Genomic DNA, 10594 nt, shown 5'->3' on the forward strand with positions numbered 1-10594 from the left:
GTATAAGACTCTGGGGGAGCCCACGGCATCTTGGAGTAAGACCTAGGAGGAAGTCCACGACATCCTTATATGTTTGTATACATGGCTTATGTGATTGATATGGATTATGTGATTATGTGGAATGTGTGGGTTATGCTGTAACATCCGGATTCCCAGGTATATTATTTTATTATTTTATTTTGGAATTTGTTGAGGGACTCGGCGAGTTGGTGCTTAGACTCGCCGAGTAGGGTCGCGATTTCTCATCCGGATTAATGACCGGACTCGGCGAGTCCATGAGTGGACTCGGCGAGTCCACGCTGTTTAATGAAACCCTAATTTTTCCGGGTTTGGGACCTATTTAAAGGCCCTTATGGCCGTCATTTGCGGCCATCAACCCCCAGAGAGAAACCCTAAGTGATCTAGAGTGCTTGTGAGGAAGGAGAGGCCAATCTTGAACTTTTGTGGGTATTTTTGCAAGAAGGAAGTGTTCAAGGCAAGAGGAAGCTGAAGGAGGTGCGGTTTTGGTGGTTTTTGAGCTCATAGAGATTGTATTGAGGTATTATTCTCGGACCTTCTTCAGTTTTGGTGTTGATTCTTAGTGTTAGGGTTTTCTAACCCTTTTAGAGGATGATTAAGTGGAGTATTTGGCCCCTTCTCGAGTTTGTGTTCTGGATCTGGACCCAAGGGGGTCCAGAGACCTTAACCCTTGGAGCTTTATGAGTCATTGTGGGAGTCATGAGCTTAGAATGTCATTTTTGGGGCTAAATCATCATTTTGGACCATTTAGATGTTATATGTGTGTCAAGGTCCGAACTTTATGTAATTATCATGCTGGGGGAGGCCAGATCTATGATTGTATGGAACAGATCTGAGCTCAGAAGTTGTTTTGAGTTGTGCATGGCATGAACTCGCCGAGTGCAAAGAACAAACTCGGCGAGTAGTATGAAGGTTGCCCGTTAATCACTCAGTGAGTGGACTTGTCGAGTTGGGGGAATGACTCGGTGAGTCAGGGAGGGTCAGGAGTCCGAGTTCAAGTTGGAACTCGCCGAGTTATTCTTGAGACTCGGCGAGTTGAGTCGGGGTGGCCCTGCGATTCATGCCAGGTGGAACTCGTCGAGTCAAGGGAAGTACTCGACGTGCCAAGAGAGGATCTAAGAGAGTCAGTGGACACGTGTAGACTCGCCGAGTCGCCCAAGTGCACTCAGCGAGTCGGGTCAAAGTTTGACCGTTGACTTTTATTGACTTTTAGGGTTTGGTCAATTTTAGGGTCTTTGAGCCATGAGAGGGGTAAAATGGTCTTTTACCCTTCTGAGAGTACTAAGAGGAGGAATAGTCTAGCCTTGAGAGATGTATTGATTCAGAGTGTTTATTTTATATGATTAGGCGGAGGCTAGACCCGACTTTACAGAGTTCGAGCTTTACCGAGTTAACCGAGGTGAGTCTTCTCACTATACTTTACCTAGAGTGGTAATTAGAGTTATGAGACAGAGTATTGTGTATGCTTTTGCATGATGTGATTTCTATGTGTTATATGATATGTTTGTTACAGAGTTTTCAGAGTTAGGACTGGAAGGTCCACAGAGTTAGGGTCAGAGGACCCATAGAGTTGGGGCCAGAGGGCCCACAGAGTTATGGGACTGGGGGGTCCCACAGAGACACTTTGACCAGAGTGTCAAACAGAGTTATAGCCTCGAGTGGCTAATACGTGTTATGTGTGGTATTTTGGGGAACTCACTAGGCATTTATGCTTACAGTGTTGTGTTATGTGTCTCAGGTACCAGCGAGGATCGCGGGAAGGCGCCGGCTTGATCAGTACACACGCGGGGAGATTTTATTATGATCTTGGGATATGATGTTATGTGATACAATGGTGTTTTTTTTATAACGATTATGAATGAAAACGTGTTTTATAAAATGTGAAAAATTGTTTTAAAAATTTGGGTGTTACAAGTTGGTATCAGAGCCTTGGTTTGAGGGATTCGGATTCATCTTCGGGCGTATCTGAACTCAAACTGAGGATTTCAGAGAAATTTTGATGACTAAAAACTTTTTAAAAGAGTAAAAAGAGTTTTGAGACAAACAGAGCAGAGCCGTGTGTACGATCAGCCAGCGCCCGAACGGTGATTTCCCAAAATACCCTTGTAATTAGTGTTATGAGATATATTATGTTATGATATATGATGAGTTATGTTATGCATGCTAGAGTAGACTAGGTATTCTTATTAGGACTAGAGTGGGCTGATATGTGATGCCTTAGTCTAGGAGTTTTGCTGCTAGGGATACTTGAGAGTGTTTAGATAGCAGCGAGGAGTTTATGAGAGAGCTGCTAGTGAGTAGCATATGGTTAAAGAGAGTAGAGTACTTGGGACTTGGGATCCAAGGAGGAGGACTTAGAGTGGATGTTGATGCGGTGTGGACGGTAGTATAGGGCCCGTACTACGGAAGACACCGGAGCAGTGCGCACCCTAAGTAAGAATCCATTGGGTACTAAGGAGCAAGTAGGGTGGAGTTATCGAGTGCGAGTATACTCGAGCGAGCCCCTGATGTTTATTATGTTGTATTTCAGAGACATCATGGTTGGGACACGCCACACACCAGAGAGCAGCGGTACTAGTGATGAGGAGATCCGTAGGATCATTCATGAGGAGGTGGCTGCGGCCATCAGGGCAGAGATACCAGAGATGTTCGGGTCTATCAAGACCACACTGATAGAGACATTTGACGAGAGATACGCTGCTCTTTCTGAGGCTGCGGTTGTTGTGGCCACTGCAGCTATAGCTGCGACTAGGCCGCAGGGTGGTGATGCGTTGCTGTTTCGTGAGTTCAGCAACACAAAACCACCGGATTTTGATGGGACCCAGGACCCGATTGCAACGATGAGGTGGATATCAGACATTGAGTGGTGTTTCTTTACTTGCTCATCTCCAGAGCATTTGAGAGTCCGGTTCGCGTTGAACCAGCTTCGCTTGGGAGCGAAGGACTGGTGGAAGTTTGTGACGGCGCACTATTCGACTACTGAGCTTGTTGCAGTGACATGGGAGAGGTTCACTGCTATGTTCCGAGAAGAGTACGTTCCCCAGGTGGAGAGGGAGCGTTTGGCCCAGGAGTTTTTGACCCTCAAGCAGGGTACAGAGTCTGTTACAGTGATCACCAGGATGTTCCATGAGCGGGCGATGTTCTGCCCAGAGCACGTGTCCTCCGAGCAGGCACGTATGAGCCGATATTTGAGCATTTTGAGGAGGGATATACGAGAGTTCGTGGCGAACTCGACGTACCGGACATTTTCCGAGCTTCAGGCAAATGCCCGGAAGAGGGAGATAGAGCTAGAGACTCAGGCTAGGGAGGAGGCGGAGTCTCAGGGGAGGGATCGGCGACCGGCACAGTCTCAGCCGGCAGCCAAGCGGGCCAAGCCCGCCGATTCGAGATCAGGGAGCCAGAGGGGCCGCACTTGTGGCAAGTGCGGCAAGAGTCATGATGGAGTGTGCAGAGCAGGGTCTTGCTACAAATATGGCAAGGAGGGGCATATGGCCAAGGATTGCCCCAAGGGGTTTGCAGTCTGTTTTCACTGCAACCAGACCGGACACCGGAAGGCCGAGTGTCCGCAGTTACGAGGGTCAGCTCAGGGAGCTTCTCAGGGATCTGCTCCTGCTGCTGTTCAAGCTACAGAGAGTCGGCCTGCGAAGGCTGAGGCGCCGAAGGCTCGCGGGAGAGCCTTCCAGTTGACAACGGAGGAGGTCCGCGCAGCACCCGATGTGGTAGCTGGTATGTATTTTTTCCTCGGTTTATATTGAGTTTGTGATATTATGCTTATTTTGAGGTATGCATAGGTACATTTCTTGTGTGTTCTGTACCTGCTTTGGTGTTGTTTGACTCGGGTGCGAGTCGGTCATTTGTGTCGATAGCGTTTCGTCGACACATCAGTGTTCAGCGAGAGGCGTTGAGTCGACCTCTACGAGTTTCTATAGCCGACAAGCGAGCAGTGTATGCTACTGATGTGATTCGAGGGTGTGTACTCGAGATCTTCGGTGTCGAGTTCCCGATAGATCTGGTCCCGATTGATATGGGGGACGTATGTGTCATAGTAGGCATGGATTAGTTGAGCCGATTTGGGTTGTGATAGACTGCGAGCGACAGTTCGTGACGATACGAGACCCCGGTGGGGGAGTACTTACGGTGTACGGCGAGGGTACCCGTTCTGGCTCAGCATTTTGTTCGGCCGCTAGAGCGAGGCAGAGTCTACAGTAGGGCTGTAGTGGGTTTGTGGCTTATGTGGTGGATACGAGAGTAGATGCAGAGAGACCGAGGTCGATTGATGAGGTCCCGATAGTGCGCGAGTTCCCGGATGTTTTCCCCGAGGAGTTGCCGGGTGTGCCTCCCGAGAGGCAGGTAGAGTTCCGTATTGATTTGGTTCCGGGGGCAGCGCCTATCGCCAAGGCGCCCTATCGCCTTGCGCCACCAGAGATGCAGGAGTTATCCTCGCAGCTTCAGGAGCTGCTGGGGAAGGGGTTTATACGGCCGAGCAGCTCGCCGTGGGGAGCGCCGATCCTTTTTGTCAAGAAAAAGAATGGTTCACACCGGATGTGCATTGATTATCGGGAGCTGAACAAACTGACGGTCAAGAATTGTTACCCCTTACCGAGGATCGACGATTTATTCGATCAGTTGCATGGAGCGTCTTGGTTTTCCAAGATTGACTTGAGGTCTGGATATCATCAGATGAGAGTACGAGATGAGGATATCCAGAAGACAGCGTTCAGGACTCGTTACGGGCATTACGAGTTCGTGGTGATGCCTTTCGGACTCACCAATGCACCGGCGGCATTCATGGATCTCATGAACAGAGTATGCAGACCGATGTTGGACCGTTCGGTGATCGTGTTCATCGATGATATACTGGTGTATTCGAGATCTAGAGAGCAGCATGAGGAGCATTTGAGAGAGTTACTTGGAGTTTTGAGATCGGAGAGGCTTTATGCCAAATTCTCCAAGTGTGATTTCTGGTTACGAGAGGTCTAGTTCCTAGGGCACCTCGTTAACCAGAATGGGATATTGGTCGACCCGGCCAAGATTGAGGCGGTTATGAGTTGGGAGGTGCCGAGATCCCCCACCGAGATCAGGAGTTTCTTAGGGTTGGCTGGCTATTATCGGAGATTTATCAGGGATTTCTCCAAGATCGCCATGCCACTCACCAGGTTGACCCGGAAGGGTGTTGCTTTTTCATGGGGACCAGAGCAGCAGGCCTCCTTCGAGACACTTCGCCAGAGATTGTGCGAAGCCCCAGTGTTAGCCCTTCCGGAGGGGATGGAGGACTTTGTGGTGTATTGTGACGCATCGATATCGGGGCTGGGAGCGGTGCTGATGCAGAGAGGGCATGTGATAGCATACGCATCGAGGCAGCTGAAGCCTCACGAGACGAGGTATCCCACCCACGATCTGGAGTTGGGGGCTGTAGTGTTCGCCCTCAAGATCTGGCGTCACTATCTGTATGGGGTTCGGTGTACCATATACACGCACCACAAGAGCTTGAAGTACTTGATGGATCAACCCAACCTGAATATGCGCCAGAGGAGATGGTTGGACGTGGTAAACGATTACGATTGTGAGATCCTGTACCACCCGGGCAAGGCTAACGTTGTAGTCGATGCCCTGAATCGTAGAGCGGAGAGCGCCCCGATACGGGACGTTTGTATGAGATTGACAGTGATGACTCCGGTGTTGGACACCATCCGAGGGGCCTAGGCTGAGGCCGTGAGACCGGAGAACCGCAAGAGAGAGCGGGTTATCGGATATGTATCGGAGTTTGTCACCGATAGCAGAGGGCTTATGACCTTCCGGGGTCGGATCTGGGTGCCATTTGTGGGCGGGGCACGTACCATATTGATGGAGGAGGCACACCGATCGAGGTTTTCGATCCATCCCGGGGCCACTAAGATGTATTTGGACCTGAGAAGAGATTATTGGTGGCCCTGTATGAAGAGGGATGTAGCATGGGTTGTTGAGAGATGCTTTACCTGTCGCAGGGTTAAGGCCGAGCACCAGAGGCCGCATGGTAAGTTGCAGCCGTTGGAGGTTCCCGAGTGGAAGTGGGAACAGATTACCATGGATTTTATCACTAAATTGCCAAGGACTGCGAGGGGCGTCGATGCAATTTGGGTGATTGTGGACAGGTTGACGAAGAGCGCTCACTTCCTTGCTCAGTGAGAGCTCCTCCGCTGAGAGGTTGGCAGAGTTGTACATGAGGGAGGTGGTATCACGGCATGGAGTGCCGATCTCGATCGTCTCAGATCGAGATGTGCGTTTCACTTCCAGATTCTGGAAGAAGTTTCATGAGGAGTTGGGTACGAGGCTACATTTTAGTACCGCATACCACCCCCAGACAGATGGGCAGAGTGAGCGGACGATTCAGACGCTCGAGGACATGCTTCGGGCATGTGTGTTGGATTTCAGAGGGAGTTGGGACACATACTTGCCCTTGGCTGAGTTTTCCTATAACAACAGCCATCATTCGAGCATAGGTATGCCACCCTTTGAGCTGTTGTATGGGAGGAAGTGTCGGACTCCCATTTGCTGGGGCGAGGTCGGGCAACGTGTGATGGGTAATACGGAGATTGTGCTTCAGACGACCGAGCAGATTCAGCAGGTCAGGCAGAGGTTACTGACAGCTCAGAGCCGTCAGAAGAGTTATGCGGATAGACGTCGGTCAGAGCTCGAGTTCCAGGTCGGCGATTTCGTACTCCTGAAGGTATCTCCCTGGAAGGGAGTGATCCGATTCAGGAAGAGGGGTAAGTTGGGACATCGGTATATTGGTCCTTTCAGGGTGACTGCCAGGGTGGGCAGGGTAGCGTATCGTTTGGAGCTACCTACGGAGCTGAGCCAGATTCATGACACTTTTCACGTGTCTCAGTTGAGGAAGTGTATCGTTGATGAGTCAGCAGTGGTGCCCTTAGAGGATATTCAGGTGGATGTGAGCCTGAATTATGTGGAGAGACCAGTTGCGGTTGTGGATCGAAAGATCAAGGTTCTGAGGAACAAGGAAGTGCCCCTGGTGCAGGTCCGGTGGCAACACCGGAGAGGGTCAAAGTTGACCTGGGAGCCGGAGCGAGAGATACGTGAGCAGCATCCAGAGTTGTTTGCAGAGTGAGACTTCGAGGGCGAAGTCTGATTTTAGTGGGGGAGAATTGTAACATCCGGATTCCCAGGTATATTATTTTATTATTTTATTTTGGAATTTGTTGAGGGACTCGGCGAGTTGGTGCTTAGACTCGCCGAGTAGGGTCGCGATTTCTCATCCGGATTAATGACCGGACTCGGCGAGTCCATGAGTGGACTCGGCGAGTCCACGCTGTTTAATGAAACCCTAATTTTTCTGGGTTTGGGACCTATTTAAAGGCCCTTATGGCCGTCATTTGCGGCCATCAACCCCCAGAGAGAAACCCTAAGTGATCTAGAGTGCTTGTGAGGAAGGAGAGGCCAATCTTGAACTTTTGTGGGTATTTTTGCAAGAAGGAAGTGTTCAAGGCAAGAGGAAGCTGAAGGAGGTGCGGTTTTGGTGGTTTTTGAGCTCATAGAGATTGTATTGAGGTATTATTCTCGGACCTTCTTCAGTTTTGGTGTTGATTCTTAGTGTTAGGGTTTTCTAACCCTTTTAGAGGATGATTAAGTGGAGTATTTGGCCCCTTCTCGAGTTTATGTTCTGGATCTGGACCCAAGGGGGTCCAGAGACCTTAACCCTTGGAGCTTTATGAGTCATTGTGGGAGTCATGAGCTTAGAATGTCATTTTTGGGGCTAAATCATCATTTTGGACCATTTAGATGTTATATGTGTGTCAAGGTCCGAACTTTACGTGATTATCATGCTGGGGGAGGCCAGATCTATGATTGTATGGAACAGATCTGACCTCAAAAGTTGTTTTGAGTTGTGCATGGCATGAACTGGCCAAGTGCAAAGAACAGACTCGGCGAGTAGTATGAAGGTTGCCCGTTAATCACTCAGTGAGTGGACTTGTCGAGTTGGGGGAATGACTCGGTGAGTCAGGGAGGGTCAGGAGTCCGAGTTCAAGTTGGAACTCGCCGAGTTGTTCTTGAGACTCGGCGAGTTGAGTCGGGGTGGCCCCGCGATTCATGTCAGGTGGAACTCGTCGAGTCAAGGGAAGTACTCGACGTGCCAAGAGAGGATCTAAGAGAGTCAGTGGACACGTGTAGACTAGCCGAGTCGCCCAAGTGCACTCGGCGAGTCGGGTCAAAGTTTGACTGTTGACTTTTATTGACTTTTAGGGTTTGGTCAATTTTAGGGTCTTTGAGCCATGAGAGGGGTAAAATGGTCTTTTCCCCTTCTGAGAGTACTAAGAGGAGGAATAGTCTAGCCTTGAGAGATGTATTGATTCAGAGTGTTTATTTCATATGATTAGGCTGAGGCTAGACCCGACTTTACAGAGTTCGAGCTTTACCGAGTTAACCGAGGTGAGTCTTTTCAGAGTTAGGACTGGAAGGTCCACAGAGTTAGGGTCAGAGGACCCATAGAGTTGGGGCCAGAGGGTCCACAGAGTTATGGGACTGGGGGGTCCCACAGAGACACTTTGACCAGAGTGTCAAACAGAGTTATAGCCTCGAGTGGCTAATACGTGTTATGTGTGGTATTTTGGGGAACTCACTAGGCATTTATGCTTACAGTGTTGTGTTATGTGTCTCAGGTACCAGCGAGGATCGCGGGAAGGCGCCGGCTTGATCAGTACACACGCGGGGAGATTTTATTATGATCTTGGGATATGATGTTATGTGATACAATGGTGTTTTTTTATAACGATTATGAATGAAAACGTGTTTTATAAAATGTGAAAAATTGTTTTAAAAATTTGGGTGTTACATATGCTCTGGGAACTCACTAAGCACTAGCTTATAGTTTGTTGGTTGTTTCAGGTACTTCGGGATCTAGGGGCAAGGTCCCGGCATGATGGCGCAGCATGTACTCTCTGTCATTTTGTTTGGGGACACTCTGATATTGTAAACAAATTATATGATATTTTGGATTTTGAAAACAATTATAATTGGAATTTTATAATTAATGAATATGGGTTGTTATTTAAACATGAAAAATTTTATTTGAAAATTTGGGCTGTTACAGCTGTTAGCGAAAACCGGGAAAATTATGTGGACAGAACTCTGACACGAAAACTCCTATTTGTTGGGCTCCTAGGATTCCAGAGAGATTAGAGTGAAATGGGAGAGGAATTCTAAGAAATGATAGTTATATATTTAGCAACAAGCAGCGTGCATCGTACACCGACCATAGGTACACCACGCACTTGTCCTTTGGTGACTCCACTGGTCACCTGCCACATGTCGTTCGCTCCTTCGTCCACATCATGCTTATAGAATACTGCCATGTAGCACCATTTTATGGTGTCGCGTGTCCAAATATCATGGTGCCACATCATCTTGTCTCTTGGAAGAGTGCTCTCCTGACTTGCCATGTGTCACCTCCGGAGAGTGTCACATCATCTTACGTGCATCAAGAACCGCGTGCTCGCAAATTTTCGAAAATTCATAACTTCTTCATATGAGCTCCGTTTTCGAGGTTCTTTGTATCCACCCGTAGCTATCGACGAGTTCTACAACTTTCATTTACACTCCGCTGGCTAATTTTGACTTTATTTTTGAAGTTATATTTTTAGCAGACTTATATTGTTAAAGTCCGTATAAAGATCACAACTTTCTCTTACGATATCCATTCTCAACTGTCTTTATATCGACAAATAGGTATGGACGAGATCTTCAACGGTTATTTAGATTGTTTTTCCTAATAATCGACCGATTTCAATTTCGGTTTCTAAGGCATATACTACTACGTTGAGACTTCAAAAAATCATAACTTCTTATGAAGTCATATTTGGATGTTCTTCTATATGCATGCTCTCGGTGTAACAACTACTACAAATTTTGTTGAGATCACTTAGGCTAGGAAGTAATTTATCCAAAATTCTCTTTTTACGATATGCAGAGCTGTGTTGGTTTCGTCGCGAAACTTCGAAGAATCATAACTTTTTCATAGGAAGTCGGATTTTAGAGTTCTTTATATGTACGGAATCATGGCCACATACAGTATAAATTTTTTTAATATTATTTATCCTACATAATCTTCTATCAAAATTCTAATTCTAACGCTTATAATATTCTAATTGACTAGCCCGAATTTGCGGGTTTTATAGTTGGAGTGTATGGATTCCATAAAGTTGGCAACTTTATCGGTCCTTGAGATGCCTTTATGGTCTCTTGTCCCAAATCTAGAGGGTTATAGAGTTATGGGTTCCATACATGGCATCTTAACCTTATTTTTACCCTTTTGACCTAACTTGAGCTCAAGACATACATTGGACATGCATGTCTATAAAGCAATGATTTTATCATGCTTTGGGTGTATGAAATCCCTCTGGAATGTGTGAGTGTATAGCTTGAAGGATTAAGAGCATAATACATTAAGCTGTACAAAGTTGGTTAAAGGACATGGAGGGTTGGCCACCACGACATAGAGACAGGCAGCCTTCACAATTGTTTTGTCGTATAGTTTCCACAGCATGGCCTATGGGTAGCCACAACGTGGAGATCGGATGGGCAG

This window comes from Lactuca virosa, chromosome 3 (assembly GCF_052849685.1).
Source record: "Lactuca virosa cultivar CGN04683 chromosome 3, Lactuca_virosa_CGN04683_v6, whole genome shotgun sequence".
In the NCBI taxonomy this organism is placed as follows: Eukaryota; Viridiplantae; Streptophyta; class Magnoliopsida; order Asterales; family Asteraceae; genus Lactuca; species Lactuca virosa.